The sequence below is a fragment of the Galeopterus variegatus genome, unplaced genomic scaffold (assembly GCF_000696425.1).
Source record: "Galeopterus variegatus unplaced genomic scaffold, G_variegatus-3.0.2 Scaffold5275, whole genome shotgun sequence".
Lineage (NCBI taxonomy): Eukaryota > Metazoa > Chordata > Mammalia > Dermoptera > Cynocephalidae > Galeopterus > Galeopterus variegatus.
In genome coordinates, this window is record NW_007731386.1 from 127,328 (window position 1) to 152,745 (window position 25,418).

The 25,418-nt window shown below is 35.1% G+C and overlaps 1 pseudogene; it reads left to right on the forward strand.

Moving 5' to 3' along the window:
• Positions 1-23,740, forward strand: part of LOC103604602 — a 63,863-nt pseudogene extending 40,123 nt beyond the window's left edge.
• Positions 23,741-25,418: the final 1,678 nt, after the last annotated feature.

The window sequence follows — 25,418 nt, forward strand, 5'->3', positions numbered from 1 at the left end:
CTTGCACATAAGGTCTCTTTCTGTAAATAGACTGTATCATGTGTCACATATACAAGTTGAGAAAGGTATGCTTTAGTAGGAAAATAGCTAATGAATTGAATCAAAGAAATAACACAACAATTCCTAACTTTCTTCAAGAATACACATCTTTTTTTTATTGAATCATAATTGATCATACATATTTTGGGGGTTCGGTGTTGATGTATGTTGATCAAATCAATATTATTAGCATATATATTATTACAAATCGTACTTATTCTTTATGCCCCTTATCCAATCTCTCTCCCTCCCCCCCACCTCTCATAACCCTAGATTTCTTCTTTCCTGAAAGAGTGATGGTTATGCTGTTGATTTGTTGCCTAGATGATCTGTCCAGTACTGAGAGAGGTGTGTTCAGGTTCCCCACTATTATCATAGAGCAGATGCTTCTTCTATCACTCTGGAATGGGCTTTGTGGAGAGAGACATCTCTTCTTTTCTTTGTTCTCTTCTGGTGACTGTCCTTGTGTTGATGCACTCGAGTGGATGGCAGGCCATCTATATGGTGGTTGTGGCATCTAGCTTCTTTTGTGGTAGCCATGGCTATTGTGCTGGCTGTGGTCGGCCACCCACATGGAAGTGATGTTTTTGTTATGCTCCTTGCCTAGTTGTGGGAGGAGGGATGGGTCCCTGGCTCCAAGTCCATGCCTCAGGACCCTGGTGGGCCCCCTGGCAGCAGCGGTGTGCCTGGTTGCGGGAGGAAGAGTTGGTCCTTGGCTGCAGCCTCAGGACCCTGGGTGGGCCGCGTGGCAGCACATATCTGTTACCTATATAACACAGTCTCAAATTAAGGAGAAACATCTGAATTGATATTATTTTGTGTTAGGCACATTTGCTTTTGTATTCATTTATCTACCAAACATTTATTGAATGCCATCCATGTGCCAGAAATGGTGCTAGGTATTAAGAATATAAAAATTATAAGGCATTTCTTGATTTCAAGGAGGTCCACATATATTTGGGAATCAGACAAGCTAACAATTTAGTATGGCAGCAAAGAGCAGAGAATATCTAACCCACAGTTACTTAAGGAATATTTGTTGAAATCTCCAATGTGCAAGTATTCTATAGGCAATTCAAAGATCATTTAGGACTGCATCTCAAAAGGAATAGTCCTAAATCATCCTTGGCAAGTAGTTCTTCAAATGGCAATAGAGAATCTTGGGTTTGGATTCACAATATTGTATAGGTGCAATATAATCCTAGATAAGGTTAAACTCCTGCAAACTTCCTGATTGGCTTTTTGACCCGTTGATGTTCCTCTGCCTTTTCATTTCTATAGCTCAGTTATGTCTTTTAGAGTAGCTTTTGGAGACTTGAAAGGTAGTTAAGGCTTCTGATCTCCTAAACATTAACTAATTGATGCAGTTATTCCTATTTTTCTTTTCCAGAGGATTGTAAAAGATATAGTGGGAGATACTAATCAAGTTGATATGCTCATATTGCCATAAGGCATTTATGAGCACAAACATTGGTCTCAGATTATCTAGATTAGAGTCTAGATAATCCTCTGCCACAATCTAGTTCTCTGGCCTTGGACATATTATTTAACATTCGCTGTGCCTCAATTTTCTCATTTGTAGAATTGGACTAGTAATAATACCACTTTGTAGGGTTGTTTGGAGGATTAAATGATGTTACTTTTTGAACACAGCCAAGGTCATCAGGTGAGCAAATAAGAACTGGTAAGTGGCAAAAATAGATATAAAGTTTTTATGTTAAAGTATATATACTTTGCTCAAATAAGAAGCACCTCAGATCCTTACTTGGATCTTTTATTCTTATTTTGTATATAATTTGGACACACTGGAGTTTGCAGAGCCCATTAAAGAAATAGGAATGTATAGAGTAGCAAGAAGTGACAGGTGGTGAAGAGACACTAACAATAAAAATTAGGTACTCTAATAAAAAGTAGTAATCTGGAGGTCATAATGTAGTTGTGTTGTATATATGGGTGAGGGGAGACTTTCACAACGAATAAGGTCTTGAGGTGTCACTTTATACTTGGCCCAGTTTGGCAGTTTGAGTGGAGCTGTTTAATTCCACATTCTGCTTCCTATTAATGATCTGTTTCTTGCATATCTTTGAGTAAGGTCTGTGTGAGGTCTCTAAATGTCTACCTGGTTTAAAAGCTTATTGCTCTTCAGTCCAGTATGTTAAAGAGAAGGCCTAGAGTAATTTCTTCCACTATAGACTTTAATGTTACAAATTATTTTTACAAATTTTACAGATTTGTCTTATTCTGTTAATTTAAATTTTAGTATATAGTTTGTACACTTTGGTTTGAATTGAAGTAAGAACGAACCTCCAAACAGACATAATTATTTTATGTTTTCAATTGTGAAAAATGTCGTTGTATTAACCAGTGCAAATGCATTTATGGAAGGATGCATTAAGAAAACTACAGTAGAATCAGTTGTGGTTCATTATAGTTTTTAAAATATGAAGCCATTTCTCTGCTGTCAAAACGTAATTTTTTATGTTATTATATCATACATAAGTGCCTCTGTTATATTTGGGTTGAGTCTATTTTAAAGTGAACCTTTTATGCAGGGGATGTATATTGCTTGGTTTCTTATTTGCAAATACCGTGCTTATGTTTGACATGGGGAGTGGAACACCTTGAAAGTGTGGAAGGATTGGGTATGTTCCTAATTTTATTATTTTGCTAAAGACTCCTTATCAGATGGTATAATATTTTGATTTTTTCACTCATGGTTTACTTTCCCTTTTATTTCGCTCTATAACCAGAATTAAAAATCATTTGAAATAAAGAATGTTTATTATTATTAAACAATAGAAAAAATCAACAAAACTAATGGTTTTTTGAAGAGATCAACAAAATTGATAAAACCTCAGCTAGACTAAGAAAAAAGAGGGAAAACTTAACTAACTAAAGTCAGACATGAAAGAGGAAAAAAAAAGAAGAAAATAAATGAAAGAGGAGACATTACATCTGATGCCACAAAAATAAAGAGGATCATAATGATCATAAGAACAGATTGGATAACCTAGATGAAATGGTAAATTCCTAGAAACATACTAAGTGTGAATCATGAAGAAACAAAATCTGAGCAGAACCATAGCTAGTAAACTGATTGAATCAGTAATTAAAAACTTAACAAAGAAAAGCCCAGGATGAAACGGCTTTACTGAAGAATTCTACGAAACATTTAAAGAATTAACACTAATTAATCTCAAACTCTTGCAGAAAATTGAAGAGGAAGAAACACTTCCAAACTCAGTTTATGAGGTCGGCATTATCCTGAGACCAAAGCCAGACAAAGATACTATAAGAGAAGAAAAGTACAGATCCATATCCCTGATGAATATGCTGCAAAAGTCTAGCAAACTGAATTCAACAGCACATTAAAAGGATCATACACTTTGACCAAGTGGGATTTGTCACTGTTATGGACAGATGGTTCAACATATGAAAAATTAATAAATATGAGCTGGCTGGTTAGCTCACTTGGGAGAGCATGGTTGCTGGTAACACTAAGGTCACAGGTTTGGATCCCCATACTGGCCAGGCACCAAAAAAAATAAATAAATAAAAATAACTAATACATCATATTAACAGAATGAAGGGCAAAAATCACACGATCATCTCAGTTGATGCAGTAAAAGCATTAGACAAAATTCGACACCTTTATATGATAAAAACACTCGACAAACTAGGCATAGAAGGAAATTACCTCATCATAGTAAAGGTCATTTGTGAAAAGATCATAGCTAACATCATATTCAATAATGAAAAACTAAAGGTTTTCCTCTAAGATCGGGAATAAGGCAAAGATGCCCACTTTGATCACTACTCAGCATAGTAGTGGAAGTCCTAGCCAGAGCAATTTGACAAGAAAAAGAAATAAAAGACATTCAAAGTGGAAAGAAGGAAGTAAAATTTTCTCTCTTCACAGTGACATGCTCTTACATATAGAAAACCCTAATGATTCAAACAAAACAAAACCAAAGCTTAGAACTAATAAACGAATTCAGCAACATTGCAGGATACAAAATCAACACTCACAAATCAGTTGAGTTTCTCTACACTAACAGTGAATGATCTGAAAAGGAATGAAAGTGTCATTTACTTTAGCATCACAAAGAGTAAAATATTTAGAAATAAACTTGACCAAAGAGGTAAAAGGTGTACACTGAAAACTTCAAAACATTGCTGAATTAAATTAAAGACAATGCAAGTAAATGGAAAGACATCAGCATTACCCTGATTTCAAAGCCAGGCAAAGATACTACAAGAAAAGAAAACTTCAGACCAATATCCCTGATGAATATCAATGCAGTCAGTATTGCTTGTGAATTGAAAGACTTAATATTGTTAAAATGTCCATACCACCCACGGCAATCTACAGAGCCAGTGCAATCCCTATCAAAATCCCAATGGCATAAGAATCATTGTGCATATAATTGTTTCTAGTAGCCTCTTATGATCCTTTGTATTCTGTAGTAGTTATAATGTGTCCTTCATTTCTGATTTTATTTATTTGAATCATCTCTCTTTTTTCTTTGTTATCTAGCTAAAGGTTTACTGATTTTGTTTATCTTTTCAGAAAACCAACTCTTTCTTACTTTGATCTTTTGTATTTTTGTTTTAAATCTCTAATTTATTTATTTCTGCTTTGATCTTTGTTATTTCTCTCCTTCTACTGATTTTGGGTTTGGCTTGTTCTTGTTTCCTAGCTCCTGGAGGTATAATGTTAGATTGTTTATTTGAAGTCTTTTTTTGATGTAGGCATTTATTTTGTAAACTTCCTTCTTCGAACAGCTTTCACTGTATCCCATAGGTTCTGGTATGTTGTGTTTTCATTTTCATTTGTTTCCAGGTGTATTTTAATCTCCTTTTTGATTTCTTCTTTGACCCAGTCATTATATAGGAGTATATTTTTAAATTTCCATGTATTTGTATGGTTTCTAGTGTTCCTTTTGTTGTTAATTTGTAGTTTTATTCCATTGTGGTTGAACAAGGTAGTTGATACAATTTCAGGTTTTTAAAATTTGTTGAGTCTTGTTTTGTGACTTAACATGTGGTCTGTTCTAGAGAATGTTCCATGTGCTGCTGAGAAGAATGTGCATTCTGTAGCTGTTGGATTAAATGTTCTCTAAACATGTCCATTAGGGCATGGAATTGTCCTAATTGGACAATTGGTCTATAGTACAGATTAATGTTTCCTGGTTGATTTTCTATCTGGATGATCTGAGCTTTGCTGAAAGTGGGGTATTAAAGTCCCCAACTATTACTTTTGGAGTCTACCTCTCTTATTAGGTCTAAAGGTAATTGATTTATATAACTGGGTGCTCTGGAGTTGGGTGTGTGTATATTTAGAATTATTATATCCTCTTGTTGAACTGATTTCTTTATCATTATGTAATGACCTTCTTTTTTTTTTTTTTTTTTTCCACTTTCCCTGGCTTGAAGTCTATTTTATCTGATATAGCTACTCCTGCTCTTTTTTAGTTTCCATTTGCATGAAATATCTTTTTCAATCCCTTCAATTTCAGTTTGTATGTGTCTTTATTGATTAAGTCAGTTTCTTTTAGGAAGCATATTATTGGTTCTTGTTTTATAGTCCATTCAGCCATTCTGTCTTTGAATTGGGACATTTAATCTATTTACATTTAGGGTTATTATTGATATGTAGGGACTTGTTACTGCCATTTTGTTATTTATTTCTGGTTGTTTTGTAGATCCTTTTTTCTTTTTTCTGGTCTTACTGTCTTCCTTTGTGGTTGAGTGGTTTTCTCTAGCAGTGTATTTTGATTTATTGTGTTTATTTTTATTATGTCTCTTCTGAGTTTTTGTGTTGTGGTTACCAAGAGGCTTACAAAAAACATGTTATGGTTTTAACAAATTATTTTAGACTAATAGCCTAACTTTGATATCTAAGAAAAATAAAAAAACAGAGCCAGCTCTATGCTTTGGTGTCATTTCCTCCTATTTTTTGATATTTTATTGTTCCTAGTTACATCTTTTAATATTGCTTATCTCTTATGTGGTTGTTGTATATGTTATTGTCTTGTTAGATTTGTCCTTTAGTCTTCACTGTAAGGATATAATTGGTTTATTTACCACCCTTACAACATTGGAGTACTCTGAGGTTGTCTGTGTACTTACTTTACTAAGGAGTTAAGTACCTTCAAATATTTTCTTGCTGTTCTTCAGCATTTTTGTCTTTCAGATTGAAGAATTCCCTTTGGCATTTCTTATTTATTTATTTATTTTGAGGGGCTGTGGGCAGCTTGCTCATATGGGGATCCGATCTTTAGCATTTCTTGTAAAGGCTGCTCTGGTGTTGCTGAATTCCCTTAGCTTTTGTTTGTCAGGGAAAGCCTTTATTTCATCTTCTTATTTGAAGGTTAGTTTTGCTGGATACAGAATTCTTGGCTGACAGTTCTTTTTCCTTCAGCACTTTGAATACATCATCCTATTCTCTTCTGGCCTGTAGAGTTTCTACTGAGAAATCTCCTGAGGGACATATTGGAGCTCTGTTGAATGTTATGTGTTTCTTTCTCTTGGTGCTTTCAGTATTTTCTTTGTCCTTGGTTTTAAATGATTTGATTATGATGTGTCTTGGGGTGTTCCTCTTGGATTGATTTTGATTTGCAACCTTTGAGCTTTCTGTATCTGGATGCTTGCATTTTCCTTTATACTTGGGAACTTTTCAGTCATCACTTCCTCGAATATGGTTTCTGGGTCTCTGCCTTTGTCTTCTCATTCAGGTATGCCAGTTATGCTTAGGTTATTTAGCTTTTTTGTTTCATTTTTTCTTATTATTTTTTTTTTTTTTTGCTCTTTTGATTGCATAATTTCATATGTTCTGTCTTTGAGCTCACTGATTCTTTCCTCTCTTTGATTAAGTCTGCTGTTGGAGCTTTCTGTCAAGTTTTTCAATTCATGTAATGTATTTGTTATTTCTACAATTTCTCCTTGTTTTTTAAAAATTGATTTTATTCCTTTGTGAAGTTTCTTGTTCTGCTTCTGAATTGTTCTCCAGATATCATTTAATTTTCTTTCTGTGTTTTCTTGTGACTCCCTGTATATCCCTCAGAGGTTTATTCTGAATTATCTGCAGACACTTCATAAGTCTGCTGTTGCAGTTGGTCTCCTTTGGTGGCGACATATTTCTCTGTTCTTTCTTGGTCTTTGTGTCTTTATATTGATGCTTGGGCATTTGAGGAGACTGCTACCTCCTCTAGGTTTTATGGGTGTTCTTTGGTTGTATTAGACCTTTACTGGTTAATACCAGAGCTTTGTCTCTCATCTGTGGGTTGTGTTTTTTTGTTTTTGTTTTTTTTCTTGTTTTCAGTTCTGTGATGGATAAATAGTTATCACCACTACTTAGACTCTGCACTGGAAGTAATGTGCTGTCCTGTGGTTGGTTCCCAAATTGGGGGAAATTCCTGTGCAAACTAGAACTTGAGCTCTATGCTTGAGATAAATTGCTGCTTTGTTGCTGATTCTCTGGGGAAGGCTTTTTGTGTGTATTGGATTTTAATTTGTGGTGATTAAATCACTTCTGGGTCTTATGAGGTAACCGCAGATACTACTGGGCTATGTGGAATTTCTGGCATGAGATTGAGTCTTTCCTGCCGTTCTGTTGCCCTGACAGGTCCACTGAGACCAGCTGCCCCAGTAGTTCTCTCCATGGGCCAGCTTTCCCCCTGTGTTCCAAACGCTTCCCTGGCTGGCTGTGCATGTACCCCTCACAATGACTCACTAACCTCTAGGTTGCTCCTTTGTCTGGTCTGCTGTGGCTCCCAGCTCTTGTGCAGGTCTAGTAGAACTCTAGTCTTTGTGGTCTGTGTGTTGGTATGTTGCACTCCGAAGCCCTTGTCTCCCCTGCGCACTCCAAGCAAGTTCACACAGAGGGCACTGCTGCAGCTTTTTCCAGCTCTTGGAATCCTATCCATGTGCTGCAGTCAGTCTTCATCCCATACCAGGCTGGCTCAGAAGCAGTCAGGGCCTGGAATGATGGGAGTGGTCTGTACTCCCTCTCGCCATGTGCCTTCATGAAATGCATGTGTCTCTCGTTCTCTTCCCTCAAGCTCCAGTGGTCCCAGGATGCAGTCTTTGCTTTTTAATAGTTGTAAATTGATTGCTTGTGGGTGGGAGCAGTGCTGGGAATCATTCTTTCCACCATCTTGATGACTTTTAGTTGATTTCTTGATTTGGTATATTTCCATGTTGCTGAAGTAGGCAAGACACAAGAAGAAAAGCAGACTATATCCATCCTGTGGCATTACAGATATGGCAAGACCTTAGACCAGTGCCAGCCCATTAGAAATATAACATGGATGACAAATGTGAACTACGTATGTAATTTTAAACCCTTTAGTAGCCACTTTTACAAGTATGAAAATAAGCAGATGATATTAATTTAATGTTTTATTTAACCTAGAATATTCAAAATAGTATTATTTCAACATATTATCAATATAAAATAATGAGACACTTTACATTCTTTTTTTTTGTACCAAGTCTTTGAAATCCAGGGGTATTTTATATACACAGCACATGTCAATGTAGACTAAACACATTTCAAGTGCTCAGTAGCTACTTGTGGCTAGTGTACTAGACCTTGTAGTCCATGATCATTCATAAACAAAAACGTAGAAATTGCTCAGTGTTCTACATTTGAAGGTATCTTTCTTTTTTTTTTTTTTTTTTTTGTCTTTTGTCTTTTTTCCGTGTCCGGCAACGGATTGCAACCCTCAGTGTTGCCCCCGCACCGGACCGGGGACCGGCAACGGGATTGCAACCCTCGGTGCTGCTCCCGCGCCTCGCTCAGCCAGTGAGCGGGAACCGGTCTGTATGTGGGATCCGAACCCTCGGGCGGGAGCGCCGCTGCGCTTCCCAAGCGGCGCACTATCCAGTGCGCCACCGGGCCGGCCCGAAGGTATCTTTCCAACATCAAATAAATTATGTGCTGCTTGTTTTCTTATCCTGTCAGGTATATTAAAGTTTCCTCTTTTCTCCATTCATCATTTTTCTACTTAGAGTAATTTTGTCCAATATAGATCTGTTTATCAGCATTCATTGCCTTTGCTTTCTCTTACACCAGTTTATAGTAATGTCCTATTATACCAAAACAATAGCCTATCTTTACATTTTAGTGTTTTTGATTTTAATTACAGAAAGACTGCGTTTGTTGCGACAAATTTAAACAGTGTTGTGATGTATGTAGTCTATAAAAATAGTAATCTTTTAAAATTCTTTTTCCTTTTCATTTCCTGCTCTTCCTGATGTAAACACTTAACAGTTTAGATAATAGTATTTCTCTTTTGGGAATATACACTTATGAGAAATTCTTGGTAATTGACAAAATTGGTACTTGGAAATACCTATTAAAAGTAGACCTATTGGGCCGGCCCGGTGGCGCACTGGTGGCAGCGGCGCTCCCGCCGAGGGTTTGGATCCCATGTGGAGACCGGTTCCCGCTCACTGGCTGAGCGCGGTGCAGGCGCAACACCGAGGGTTGTGATCCCGTTACCGGTCAGTAAAATAAAAAAAAGTAGACCTATTAAAAATGGCAACATTTTATTGTACAGTTATTAGTAAAAAAAATATTCATTGGGGACAATCTTCAGAAATGGAAACATTCATTTTACCATATATTTAAATAAGTTTAAGTTGTAATTGCAGTTGTGCTGATTTTCAGAATTAACAAAGAATGATGTGATATTTTCCTGGCATAATTTTTCCAATAAAATTGTTTGATAATCTGATAGTATCCTTCATTTTGTTTGATTTCCCTAGCATTTATCACATAGACTAATGCATCAATTTTACCAAACTGTAGAAGGCTTTACCAGTTTCTCAAGAGATTTTCTTAACCCCTTGACATTTTCTTTCTCAATTCCTATTCTGTCATCATCCTTGTTGAATTTTCCTTTCTTTAGTTGTTCACTGGTTTAATTCTGCCAGCATTAAAGAATTTTGCTGTGAGATGAGCACTCCTTTCAATATTATTTTCATAAACTTCATGAAATCCTGTGTTCTTTTGAAGATTTGTATTTTCACATTACAGTAAGGGTTGCATTGTGTTTACTTTGTATTTAGATGTTTACAACATTAGGCTATTAGTGAGGTATTGATGGATAAAGCCAGGATACATAGTTGCCATAGATGTTCGTATCCAATAGAAATGGATTTTACAGGTGATTGGGGGCACATTGTGAATATTATTGTATTATAAGGACTTTTGACTCCCTCTGCAAACTTGTAACTAAAAAAACTCAACTGACTAAATAATTAATAATAGCTGATTTTTACAAAGACTTTTACCATGCCTGGCAAATTTCTATACATTTATCATCTTATTTAATATGCTTAGTGTGCCTATGAAATGTCAGTATTCTCATTTTATACTTTGAGTAAACTAAGACTTACAGTGGTAACTTTTGCCACACATAAAATTAATTTGTCCAAGTTAAGGGCTAGTCAAGAGTGGAGCTGTGATTCTAACCCAGGAACCACAGCCTACACTTGACTGCGCACTCATGTATACATACACACACTTTAGTGTTAAAAAAAATGAGTTGGAATTATAATTGTTTTTCATTAGCATTATGTTTTGGATATGAATATGCCATAATAAGAAAATTTCTCTTTAAATTTTTTTCAATTTTTTTTTTTTTTTTTTTTTTTTTTACTTTTAATAATGGTTGCTGCTCTTGGTAATAACTAAGGTTTAGATTTTAATAACCATGTGGGAAATAGGAGTAGAAGAATTGGGTCTGGGAGAGATGAGGAGTTAGAAACTGAGTTTAAAGCCTTAAAACTCAGAGGATTATACCTTCATTCAAAGGGTAAACTAGAAAAAAAATGATCTCTTGGAGTCACAGAAGGAAAACAAGTAAGCTTGTCTGTTTTCATTTGGTTTCAAAGTGTAGGGGGAAATTTTCCTCTGAGAATTTGTAGGTACTGTTTTACTGTTACATAGGTTTGTGTTTCAAATTTATACTAAATGCATGGTCCAGAAGACCCCAAACTTAAAAATTTAACATTAATGTAGAACCACTTTACAGGAACAGTTGCAGTCTGGCTTTGTGGACTTTCCACAGATAAATCCTCACCAAAGTTAAGCTTACTACCCAAAATTACAAAAAATAAATAAATAAATAATATTGGCAATGCCTTAAGAAAAAGTCAGAGACATAGTAATCAGCAGAATTAAATCCTCAAGAATTTCAGAATGTAGAACTATTAAATAATAAATATCTAACATTAAATTATAATCGAACTAAATATAATTATAAATAAATTAAAACAAAATGCCACAATAATAATAATTATTGGATAACATAAAAATGATAAAGTGATTAAAGATAAAAGAAGAAAACAAATACAAGAATAACAATAAAAATTATTAAAAACCATAAGACTAGGGAGATTGGGAAGAGGTTGGGGGATAAATAGAACTTATATAAAAGCCTTAGTTATTAAAATTTAAAAACCGATTGGTTAGGTTAAAATGCAGAATAGGCAGATTTGAAGAGAAAAACTAATGATGGGGAAGGTGGATCTGAAAATGTTGCCCTGAGTGAATAGAATTGATGAAAGACTCAGAGCTCAAATACTCAAATTCAGGAAGCACAGTGTAATTATCCTAGTGAAAAAATAATACTAAACACACACTTAAAGAAATGCACAATAGACACTTGGGAACACCAAAGACAAAATATTTTTAGGACTTATCAGAGAGGAAAGAAATTACAAAGCAATGACAGTTAAATTGACAATAGTTTTCTTAACAGAAACAGTAGAAGGCAAAATCCATTTAAGGTTGAGAACAATGTGAAGATATTTTCACACAAAAACTAAGAGTGCATAAGATGGAAGGGATTGTAAAATAAAAGCATTGTACAATTGTCTAGGGGACAGATACAAATAATGATTACCTTTGATATTTAGATAAGTATGTTAAAATGCTAAGAACAAAATAGAGATAGAGTATATATTTTTATAGCAGTAGAGGAAAAATAAAAACTTGATCTGTCTCAAAGAAAACAGGAAAAGAAGAAAACTGCAAAGAAGTCTAGTGTAAATGGAAAGGAAGCACAAAATATAAAGGTAGAAATACTTCCAGATGTCTCCACAATCATAATAAATACAAATGGATTAAATATGAAAATTAAAAGACCGAGAGTGACAGATTAGGTGAAGAATGTACAGTTGTGCTATTTGCTGTTTGGAAGACAGATGCCTAAGACATGACACAGAAAGGTTGAATCTGAAAGTGAAAGGACAAGCAATGATACTTAACCAAATAAAAATTGCTATAGGTATATTACTTTGAGACAAAAAAGATTTTAGGGCAAAAACTGAAATTCTAATAGAAGGGGTCACAACATAGTGATAAATGTAACTATTTACTAGGAAGATAGAACAGTTCTAAATATATGTACCTGATAACATAACTTCAAAGATTTACATAAAAATTTGACAAAATTAGAAGGAGAAATTAATAAATCTACATGTAGTAGGTATTTTATGTATACTTCTGTCATTGATTAACCAGACAAAAGGATATGATTTGAATTATACTTTAATAAAACTTGACTTAATGAATTCATGCACATACAGAGCACCCCAAAATTTAGCTGGTGTATGTTATTTTCAGGTATTAGCCCATAAAACAAAAATCAACAAATTTTAAAGAATTGGTTTCATTCAGATCATAGTGTAATTAAGTTGAGTATCAGTTTTAAAAGATAATTTAAAAAAATATGTTTAGCAGATACTTCTGTATAACTTACAAGTTGAAGAAAACTTGGAAATGTTGTCCTTAGTTCCAAGAATCAAAACCAACCCAGTAGCAGCGAATTGCCTTAGTGACCTGGTTGTAGTTTTAAAATAGTGTTTTTCACTAAAATGTACCAGGGCCTCTTGAAAAAAACGGCTGAGTTCAGCTCTGGGTAAAAATTGGATAAGATGTCTTACTAGAATGAACAGAAGTATCAAAAACAACTTGGAGTTATATCAATAGAACCTTGAAGGGGCTTCCATTAGCCAAAGATAGTTTGAGCTTCAGGAGGAATAATTACTGTAATGGATTGAAACACAACAAATAAATAAAAATATATGAGTGTTTTTGTTGGTTAAAACTAAAAAAAATGTTGGTCACCTTTGGATGGTGTCAAAGAACCAGTTCATTCAGAAACTGGTAAATAACCAAGTATTTATTCTATCTTAACCTATATGAGCTCCACCTATGTGGGCTCACAAAAAAATTGATGAGGGAGCATTCATTATAGAACAATTTCAGCCTAGAAATGCAAAAGGAATGACAGAATTAGAGTGTCATCATTTTGCAATCCCTGATGAAAGAGTATATTATGGCAGTATTCATCAAAAGCTGTTAAAATCATTAGGTGAAAGGTTGGTGGGGAGTTTTATAGTGGATGGCTCAGGCTGACAGTAATTGAACCCACTAACCAGTGTTAACATTACAAAAAGGAAACCATCAGACATTATGTGCTTCCTGAAGTGATGCAATAGGAAGTTCATAGCACCAGTTATGACATAGTTTGGCTACAAAAAAAAAGAAACCAAATTCTATCAAGTCTCTAGATCAAACACCATTTTTAAAGAAAGAACAGAGACCATAAAAATTTATTAAACAACATCATGAGGTTGCAACCAATAAACTGCAGAATGTGGGAAATTTTATAAGTAACAGTTTCTTTAAGAAGCAAATGGCTAGACAGGAAGACAAAAACTAAAGCAGAGTGATAGGCACCTGTAGATTAAAAAACCACTGCAACGTGTAGATATTTTTGGATCCTAATTTTAACAAAATGTTCAAAAAAAAAAAGACTGTCAGCAAAATTTGAATACTGGATATGTGATGATAGAAGGATTATTACGTGTAGATATTTTTGGATCCTAATTTTAACAAAATGTTCAAAAAAAAAAAAGACTGTCAGCAAAATTTGAATACTGGATATGTGATGATAGAAGGATTATTACTTTTTAAAAGATCAGTATTGATATCATGGTTGTGTTTTTAAAAAGTCTTATCTTTTGAAGGTATATACTGAAGTATTTAAGGTTGAAATTAAATGACGTCTGGGACTTGCTTTAAAATAATCCAGGTGGTATGCATTGGTAAAGTGAAGAAGCATTGGCCATGATTTGATGCTGGGTGATGGGTGTTTGGGAGTTTGTTGTAATATTTTCTCTATTTTTATTATGTTTGGAAAATTTTATAGTACAAATAAAAACAACAAGAAAAAAAATTAGAGATATAGCCAACTAAGTGATTAGCTCAAGAAGTTAATAAAAGAAAAGTAGAATAATCCTAAAGAAAATTCAAGGAAGAAAATAATAAATATCAGAGCAGAAATTAATGAAATACAAAAATAAATAGTAGGGATGTTATATAAAACCAAAATTTAGTCCTTTGAAGGACTCATAAAACAGATTTACTGCAGGACTGATGAAGCAAAAGAATGAAAGCACAAATAAACAATAGGAACCTGAAAAGGTGACATAATGGCATTTTATAGCAGAGACAAAGCAATAGTAAGTGCTACAGTTTTTATATCAATAAATTTGAAAATTTAGGCCTAAAAAAAGGCAGATTTTTCTAGAAAAATATATTTGCCAAACTGACCCAAGAATAAAAAGAAACTTGAGTAGGCCTTTAACATTAAACATTAAAGAAAATAAATCATTTTTAAACATTTTTACAAAAAATTAAGATTCCCAGGCAGTGCTTCAGATGAGTTTTATGAAATATTCAAGGAATAGTAAGCCTAGTCATATATATAAATTTTTAACTTATATAATGTGTCTTGCAGTAACCTTGATAACACAGTCATGTAATTCCCATTACTAGGAGGGAAAACTATAGATGAATCTTAACTTGAATATACGTACAAGATCCTCAGTATTGATGAGCTAAATGAATAGCCAGGTGCAATTGTCCTGACATTGAATATTCCATATTTTTCCATTGATTTGAAGTACCATGTTTATTATGAAGTGAATTCCCATATATATGTGGGTCCATTGCTATGTGCTTAGTCTGTCATCTTGAATTGAAAGTCTGTTGAATCTTACATTCAAGATATTTGCATGACATTTTAATGTATGAGGATTGTAATGGTCTGGTAGTATATGCTTTTTATAAATATCTTTCGCATAGTTTTGTTTTGTTTTGGGGGGGCTGACCAAACCCTTGACCTTGGTGTTACCTATTGCATAGTTTTTTAAAATCAATCATTCGAAGAGGATGCCAGTGTCAGAACTGACTTTACATATGCCTCATTTGAGACCATTTCATGATTCTAAAGAATATATCATAATTCAAACAAATTTAAGTTAATGAGACTTCAAAATATTCTTCAGGAAATAGATTTGAAATAAATATATTGTCTAAGTATTTTCCATGAAAAATGTTTTCCTCCCATATTCTCACATTTCTGTTTGTTAACATATATGAATTGATTGTGCCTTGCCTCCTTTCCAAAGGAATTTGAGATGACTTTTAAAAGGGACAGAGAAATAAATATTACTAGACATCTGGGATGGGTTAATCACTGCTTTTGAACACCAAACTTAATTCTGTGTTTTCTAGAAGAGAGAGCAGAGTGGACACATTATGTTATGTCTAATGACGGGGCCAGATAACTTTATTTGAGAGACATGCTTTTTTTCCTGTTATTATAAATGGGATATTGGATAAGATGAGAGTTACCTTCAATTTTGATTTTGCAAAAGTTAAAAACTGTTTCAATGGACATTTCCTGCATTGACCAACTATGAAAGCTGCGATTTTAACATTGAATCTTAACTTAGGGAATCTTAGTGTTTGTGGTGAGTTGAGATATATGATTTACTTCTGTTTTCAGAAAAACGCCAAGGATGGACTGGTAAATGTGGAGGGACTGCCAGAGTTGGAAAATCATTTTACAACAATCATAATAAAGATTGGATCAGATAAGAACAATCAGATTTAGCATTTAGGATACTAAATATAAGGGGAAGTTTGGATGAGGAAGCAAGATATTTGTAGGTTTTTAAAGTGCCACCCCACAGACTGCTTATTAATTGTAAGGGAGATAACACACAATAATTATACACTAGAGACATTGGTCAGCATCTTGACTGGGTGATCAAAGTTAAGAGCATCATTGAAAGATAGATGGAAATCACATGCTTCCAGACGTGATGCCCTGAGGACCTATCATCACCTATGTAATGTTCTGGCTGACAGTGTATAACCTCAACGTAATATGGTGAGGCATAGACAAACCTTAAATGAGGAATAGTCTCTTTTTTGTGTGTGTGTGTGTGTGACCGGTAAGGGGATCATAACCCTTGGCTTGGTGTTGCCCGTACCGCGCTCAGCCAGTGAGCACACCGGCCATCCCTATATAGGATCTGAACCCGTGGCCTCGGCGCTCCACTGCGCTCCCAGCGCTGCACTCTCCCGAGTGAGCCACGGGGTCGGCCCAGTAATAATCTTTTTTTTTTTTTTCCCTTTTTTTGTCTTTTTTCGTGTCCGGCAACGGATCGCAACCCTCGGTGCTGTGCCCGCACCTCGCTCAGCCAGTGAGCGGGAACTGGTCTGTATGTGGGATCCGAACCCTCGGCGGGAGTGCCGCCGCACTTCCAAGCGGCGCACTGTAGCAGTGCACCACCGGGCCGGCCCAATAATCTCTTTTTAAAAAGGTGGGGAGTGGAGCTATTTTTCCAAAATGTCACTGTCATAAAAGACAATGAAAGGCAGTAGAAATGTTCCAGAGTGTAGGAGGCTAAAGAGACATGACAATCAAATGTATTACCTGACCCTAATCTGGATCCTGTATTAGGGAAGTATGCTATAAAGGACATTACCGGATCAACTGACGGAAGTTGAAAAACTTAAATTGGATGAAGGTATTGTATCAATGTTAAATTTGCTGATTTTGATAACTGTATTGTGATTATATAAGAAAATATCCCTATTTATAGTAAATATACTCTGAAGTATTTAGGGCCAAGGGGCACAGCACCTGTAATTTGCACTGAAAAAGGCTCAGGGGAGGGGGAAAGTGTGTGTGTGTGTGTGTGTGTGTGTGTGTGTGTGTGTGTGTGTGTGTGTGTGTGTGTGTGTGTGTGTGTGTGTGTGTAGGGAGAGAGGAAGGGAGGGAATGTACACGATTGCAAATGAGGTAAAACATTAACAGTAGGTGGATATGGGAAAAGGGTACATGGGCACTTTCTGTACTATTTTTACTTTTGTAATTTATCTCTAGGTTTGAAATTATTTACCAATAAAAAGTTAAGACAATGTATATATTTCAGTTGTGATGCATTCTGATGAACTAACAGTGATAGAGCTTAGAGAACTTGTTCAAGAAGAATGAATAGTTAATATTTTCATTAGGCAGTTTCTCTTAAATATCATATCTCAAGTGAGCCTTTGGTAAGTACTGGATCAAATCAATTTATGGTTGAATTTTCCAGTGAGTGCCTTAAGTGCCAGTAGTACTCTGTTGATTGAAGAGGGATCCATATGTTTTAGATACCAGTATGGGACAAATAGCATTGACATTCTGTTGTGAAAATGTAATAGCCTGATTTATTGCATGCTAGTTCATTTTCTCATGGTGATAGGTCAGGGAGATACTTAAGGAAGATGCTAATATTTTCTCTCAAGAGGACTTTGAAACTGTAGAAGCAATTGGACAGGTGCTCAGTTATGTTCTTGATGTTTAAAGGTATAATATAGGAAAAAATGATTTGGTCTGAAATATTTTAAAGGCATGTTTTAGCAATTGACCCTCCACGGACTCTGAATTTTTATCCCCTTTAGAAACTGATTTTGAGTAGAATTGCATGCTGATGGGCCTTCCAGGATAAATTAGTTGCAAAATGCACCCCAAATAACTGATTTTCTCCTCCAGTTAAGAAGCAAATTGGACTAATAAAAGCATTTAGAACATCGTGAAAAAGTTAAAACTGTGTTAGGCAAGAGAAAATATCAGTGGTGTTAGTAAATAGCTGGGTGGGAAATTTTTAAGATTTTCTCCTCCAGTTAAGAAGCAAATTGGACTAATAAAAGCATTTAGAACATCGTGAAAAAGTTAAAACTGTGTTAGGCAAGAGAAAATATCAGTGGTGTTAGTAAATAGCTGGGTGGGAAATTTTTAATGCAAGATACATTTTTGAAAATGATTTTCTCCTCCAGTTAAGAAGCAAATTGGACTAATAAAAGCATTTAGAACATCGTGAAAAAGTTAAAACTGTGTTAGTAAAGGCTGGTTATGAGTGGTGTTAGTAAATAGCTGGGTGGGAAATTTTTAATGCAAGATACATTTTTGAAAATTCTGTATGACAGGCAGTTCTACTCCTAGTGTTAATGGTCTTTTGTTCCTGCAGTTGCAAAAGAAATTCATAAAAATGCAACAAGCTTTGAATTAAATTGGTAATACTGTATCTTGAAAGTCCACAAGATTGGGATGCTTTTTCTTTTTTGTGTCTGTGAGTTACTATGGAAGAATGATTACAACCAGTAGTGTGTGGAAGTGTCTCCAACTGGCCTGAGAGCTGATAGTTAAAATTTTAGGAAATTTGCAGATGGATTGTTAAACAGTCATTATTAAAAATGAAATTACGGGGCCGAACCCGTGGCTCACTTGGGAGAGTGTGGCGCTGGGAGTGCAGCCACGCTGGGAGCGCCGAGGCCGCAGGTTCAGATCCTATATAGGGATGGCCGGTGCACTCACTGGCTGAGCAAGGTGCAGGCGACACCAAGCCAAGGGTTACGATCCCCTTACTGGTCACCAAAAAAAAAAAAAAGAAATTATGTAGGCTTACTGTTAAATAAATTACATTTTTTAAAAAAGGTAATAAATACTTCCAACTTATCACTTGCTAATTATTTTACTACATTTTATTATGATCTATACTCTTGAAGTTATTTATGTATATTGTACCTCTATGGTTGAAATACTATGTAATGGTGTGCTTTTTTACATCTTTTCTCAAGTCTGTTCAATGATGTCACATTGTTAGACCTTGAAATTAGCCATGGTGAGAATATTTACGTCACAGAGACTGGCAGGTGCCATAAATCAGGGCTTGATTTATTATTAATTATTGATTATCTAGACTTAAAGCAATGGAGAAAATGTTACCAATGCAAATGTGTCATATCTTTAGCTATTATATTGTAAATAACTCAAGAAAATAAGGACATATTCTTCCATTATTCAAAAATGATTATCCACTTCAGCAAAAAAGTTACTCACATTGTTGACATCATTGACATAAACAAAAATATCAATTAATACTCCAGACTACACTTGGAGAGCTGGTTGCTCAACACCAGCACACCCCTGGTCATTGCACAGTTGAGTTCAGTGTTGTGGTAGCAAATAGATAATAATATAAATTTATTATACTGTTATTCAGCTTTAGGAAATAGTATTATGACAATATATGGGCATTAATTAAGAATAAAAGAAAGGTTGAGTTTTAAATGTCATTTATCATAACACATAATAATTTTACAGTATATAATTTGAAGCCTTTGATAGGTCTGTTGCAACTTAGAAATAGAATATAGAGTTTGAAGAACACTCAAAATTAATTGAGACCACCCTGAATATAAATAGAAATTCTTTCTCTAGTGTATGTCAGTCATCCAGCCTTTATTTAAATTCTTCTGGAGACAGAGCTTATTACCTAGGAGTGTTTCTTCTTATATTGAGTTCTCCTTTAATTTCTACCAGTTGTTTCTGGTACTGACATCTGGAGAAACATAAGAGAGAAATTTCATCTCTTCTGTAGAGCAGCCCAATCCTTCAGGTATAAAGGTAGCTGTGACTTTTCATTTAGACCTCTTTGGGCAAGAAGTATACCATTAGTTCCTTTAACCATGCATTGTGTGGCATATTTTCTAGACTCTGTAATCTAAGATTGTATTGCCTTTGTAAATATCTGTATCACTATATTTTTGGCTTTTATTGACTTTGTGGATGAAATAAAAGTCTTTAGCTCTTTTTTTGTGCAAATTATACAGAAGTCAAGTCTTTTGTGTTTGATTCTTTTTTTAGAAAAAATCTCGAAATAGATCCTTGTGTTTGTCTTATTCCTTCATATTGCTTTCACAGTACAGCATTTCAGATTGTAAAAGTAATACTGAGTTATAATTTTATCGTTTTTATTATTCATTAATCCCATCAGTTTTGTGTCAGTTGCAGATTTGATAAGCACTCAATGTTTATTGTCTACACCTAAATTATTGTTAAAATACTGAATTTCAAAGAACACTGGGGACATAATTCTCCTTTAACCCCCTCTAAATTCACTTCTATGCATTATTATTACTTTTGTTGTTTAATCAAATTGTGAGTCCATTTACCAGTTCTATACATTTCTCTGTTTTATATCTAGAAGTTCTTCGTGATATATTTTGTCAGATACTTTACTAATTGAAATTAAGATCTGCTATGTCTATGGCATCCCTTCCAGTGAAACACACTTTATTAATTCTATCTTTGAAAATTAGGCATAAGTACTGGCCAGCTGCCAAAAAAAAAGAAAAAATTGGCATTGAAAAAAAAATATCGTGGCATGGCTAAATGTTAAAGTCATATTCTTCTACAAATGGAAAGACAGAAAATCTGGGAGGAATGGTGGGCTAGATGTTAATTAAGATATCAAAAGAGAAAAGGAACAAGAACTCGGTGGATATACTTGATGATCAGGTCCCTGGTATTACTTGGGCTGAAAAGAGAATAGCCTGTGCCATGAGAGTAGAACTTTTTTACCAAGGGAAGTATTCCGGATCAGGTGAAGTTTTAAGGATTTGGAATAGAGTGGATAGGATTCATTAGCCTTTCTTTCCTTCTCATTCATTATCTCCTTCCTTTGAAATGTATGTTGTGAGATATTACTAGTAGGTGCATTTGAGTGTATATGGGTGTTTCTTTGCTATGTGTAGTGCCTCCTTATTCTCTTTGCCTTGGAAAAACTAATACCTACTTCACAGCATTATTTTGAAGATTAGAAGAATAACTCAATATGAAATTGCCCAGTACATTTCCTTGTATATACTAGATAGTAGATAAAGATTTATTTAATTTTGTTACATTTCTTCTTGTTAAATATCATTGACCAACCATGGTGGAGGGTGTCAGAAGTTACTAGTGTGAGTTGTCTCAATTTCCTTGGTCTCTACCTTCCTTCATCCTACCCAAATCTGTTTTATTACTGCTGGAAACTAGAAAATTTATAGTAGGTCATTTGGCAAAATTTAATTAATAGAATAATGCCTTTCTCTTTCCCACTACCTTTTTTCCCCCTCTAAAAAATTACAGTTCAAAATCAACATCTTCTAGGAAGCATTCTCTGATTAGTTGTTTCATTTTGTAGCTGACATTAAAGTTACTCTTAAAAATCATTTATGTGTATATATTTATGTTGAGCAAGTGTGGTTTTTTGGAGTCCTCCTTGAATATATTCTTTATTGAAAAAAATCTAAGCTCCTAGAATATGAAGATAGTTATGTTTTATGAGTACTTGATAGGTGGCTATCACTATTCCAGTAATCTGTTTTTAATATAGCCTAAGACAAAGCTACTTGTTAATAAAGTAGAGAAGACTTTAGAGGTAGAGGTTAAAGGTTTTAGGAAATAATGAAGAAAGAGGATGGATGGATAAAATACATGGGCTCATGAGTTTTTTTTAAATTTACTTAGATGCACACCTGATTACATTAATTATTTTATGGCAGGTTTTACTTTCGTTTTTAACTTCGAGATTTCTATAGAATGGATTAGTAGACCCTTTACCTAGTCTTTAAAAATCTCTTGGTTCAATACATTGTAATTAGAATCTGGTAATTAAATCATTCTCTCTTTTTCTTGCAGATTGAGGTGGTGCCATGCAGAAAGAAGCAGAGAAATGCAGAGTTCGAGCCCGAAGGCCTGACATGGCACTTTATATACCTAAAGCTCGAAGGGATGCAGTACTCCTCAAGACAGATGATGAGGAAAAAAGCTATGGTCCATCTAATTCTGTGGTAAAAGAACAAAAAGAAGGTTGTCTTTTCCAAAAAGAGATCTTTAGAGACAAACCTGAGCCTCAAAGACTAAGTATTAATCTTGATAGAAAGGAGCATAATTGTAGGGAAGGGAAGAAATCTTCAACAAAATTAAGAAAAGACACATGCCTTCATAGAAGAAATAAAGATAGAGTTTGTAGTAAGAGGGGGACCACAGGCAAAGAAGTATTATCCCAAGGACATCAGCAAAGAGTCCCAAATGCCAGGATTTTACCGAATGTACCTTTACAAAGACCAAAGACAGTGGAATGTTTGGACGTTGAAACCACAGATGAGACAGGACATGAGAATATTCTTCTATTACAGTCTTGTTCAGAAACCCGTGAGGCTCAGATTCTAAACAAACCATTCCAAAATGTGGAATTCTGTGATTTCAGTAGGCATGAACTAAGTGGGGAGACATTTGAAGACAGAGATTTGGAAAGCAGAATTGAATCTGATGCCAAAGTTGTGGAGATAGTATCCCAGTTTCCTAGAGTTTTTAGTTCTGTATTGAAATCTAAGAGTATGATTGCACCAGTAAAACGAAGCTCTGATTCTGGAATTATACAACAAAGCATGCAGTCATCAGATGGAATGTTGAAGCTCAGAAGTGCAGACATCACTGCTATTTCTGTTCCTGGAAATCCAAATGGTGTCATTGATCAAACTTGCATAGACTTTGAAGCTGAGAATGTAGATAATATAACCAACAGTACAGGTTTCATCTTGAGTCAGAAAGGTATAGATTCCATTCCTGAGACTATGGGTCACTTCTCTCATAAAATGACTACAGTCAGCAAATTAGAGAGCACAAATGGCATTCTTGATTCAACAATGAATAGAGAGTATGAGAAGAATGACAGTACTGTCAATGAGTTATGTGTAAAGTATGAACCTTCTGATGCAGCTGTCCTTGCTCACAAAACAGATACAGATAATGGATTTAAGAGTGTAGGTGACATTACCAGTAAGGCATGTATGATGGACATTACAGATGCCATATGTGATCATATAACTGTCAGCAGCCCTTATGTAGTTGCAGTTAGAATAGCTGATGAGACCTGTAGCAGTACGCACAGTTTCCCAAAATATACAGGAATGAATGCAAATGCAGCCCCACTTCATGTAGCTAGAAATGGGAATGACACTGAAAATTTCAACCTGACTGCTTGCTCAGATATTTATGCTGAGAGTATTTCATCTAGTTTTACAGAGTCACCAGGAAAGTTGATAGAGAGCTTGTCAGATTGTGCTTCCTCCTTACCTATAAAGAAGAATGCTGGTAGTAATAATTGTAACACTTTTCTAGACTCTGAACTCAGTATGTTAAATGGGACAAAATTACTTTCAGACAGTGCCTTGGGCAATGATCTGGATAGTACTGGTGATGTAACAGAGGCATTGCATGAACTAAGAACTGCTGAAGAGTTCAAATCAAAAGAGCAAGATGACTCAGAGAATGTAGAATTTGGTGTATCCTTTCGTGATAGAGAATCATTATCTATGGAAACATCCACGAAACCTAAAGCACCTGAAACTTCACATGAGGAGGGAAGTACTGTTACTGAGGAGAGCTGGGAGTCTATGTTTAATGATGATGGTGACTGCTTGGATCCACATCTTCTACAAGAGGTATGATTAGTTCAAATTGCTTGATGGTTAGTTCAAATCTGACAGTTGACAGATTTGGGGAACCCAGGTTTTGGAGGTGATTTTGATTGACATTTGTGCACATTCACACATTGACTCACATTTAATTGTTTTGCAATAAACTAATAGGATTGTAGATTGAGAAAACACTATCTGATAGCACTTTAAAAAATAAAACAGACTTGAGCTATATTTGTAATAGCCAAATCCTGACAAATCTTATTGAATAGATAAAAGATGAATTTAATGGATTCTGGTTGTTGAGGAAATATAGAGGGAAACACCTTCAAAAGGGTTTTTCTGTGTTGACAGATGTATTTTACATGGGCCTATTTGGGGGAAGGAGAATAATTTATTACTATTATTATTCATATTTATTTTACTTTTCTAGTAGATGTTGGAATGTTGTTAGACACTGCAGAGGGAAGGAAGTAGAGAAGGGAAGGGTAAAATAAAAAAAATATTCTTTTTTAAGGAGTTTGTACTGAGTTAAATTGAAGAATAAATGACTTTCACATATGTAGAAAATGTAAGTGGATAATGACATGCTGGCCAGGAGGAGTTCATAAATACAAAATGTTGGATTTGAGGCATCTTAAAAATTGCTTAGTTCAGTATTTGTGTTTTTTTCATTTGAATGTTTGTTCTCTATGCAACATTTAAATTCCTTACCATAAATAAGAATCATTGGTTTTGAATAATAGTACTGCTTCCTCTTTCATTCCTTATAGTGTGTATTAGTCAGTTTTGTGTTGCTATAACAGAACTACCTGCGACTGGGTAATTTATAAGGAAAAGGAGGTTTATTTGGCTTACGATTCTGGGACAGCTGCATCTGGCATGGGCCTCAGGCTGCTTCTTCTCATGGTAGAAAAACAGCAGGCAGCTGGCGGGTACAAGCAGATCACATGGCGAGAGGAAGCAAGAGAGACAGGAGGTGCCACGGTCCTATAAACAACAAGCTCTTGCGGGAACTAGGTAGAAAAACAGCAGGCAGCTGGCGGGTACAAGCAGATCACATGGCGAGAGGAAGCAAGAGAGACAGGAGGTGCCACGGTCCTATAAACAACAAGCTCTTGCGGGAACTAATAGAGTGAGAACTCATTACTCCCCCCTCCCCCAGGGAGAGCAGTAATCCATTCATAAGGGATCCACCCAATGACTCACTCAGTTTCCAACACTGCCACATTAAGGATCAAATTTCCACATGAGTTTTGGAGGGGACCACACATCCAAACTCCATCATAGTGGGTGCACATAACCTTTGTCTGGAAGGGAAAAAGTGATTTCTCTATAAGATCCCCAGTTATATAAATGAGGAAATTGAAGCTTAGTGGTCTCACCTTTATGAAAGGCAGAATCAGGATTTTAATCTAGTTCTGTCTTAATCCAATGTTTGTTTTTTCCTACCAGACCATTTCCTCACCTAAAGGATTTTGTTTGAACCATTCCAAAGAGCCTTTTAAATGCAGTTGAACATTCCTTACCCAAAATGCTTGGGACCAAAAGTATTTCATATTTTGGATTTTTTTTTATTATTATTATTTACAGATACTTTAACCAGTTGAGCATTTCTAATCCAAAAATCTGAAATATGAAATGCTCCAATGAGTATTTCCTCTGAGAGTCATGTCAGCACTCAAAAGTTTTGGATTTTGGAGCATTT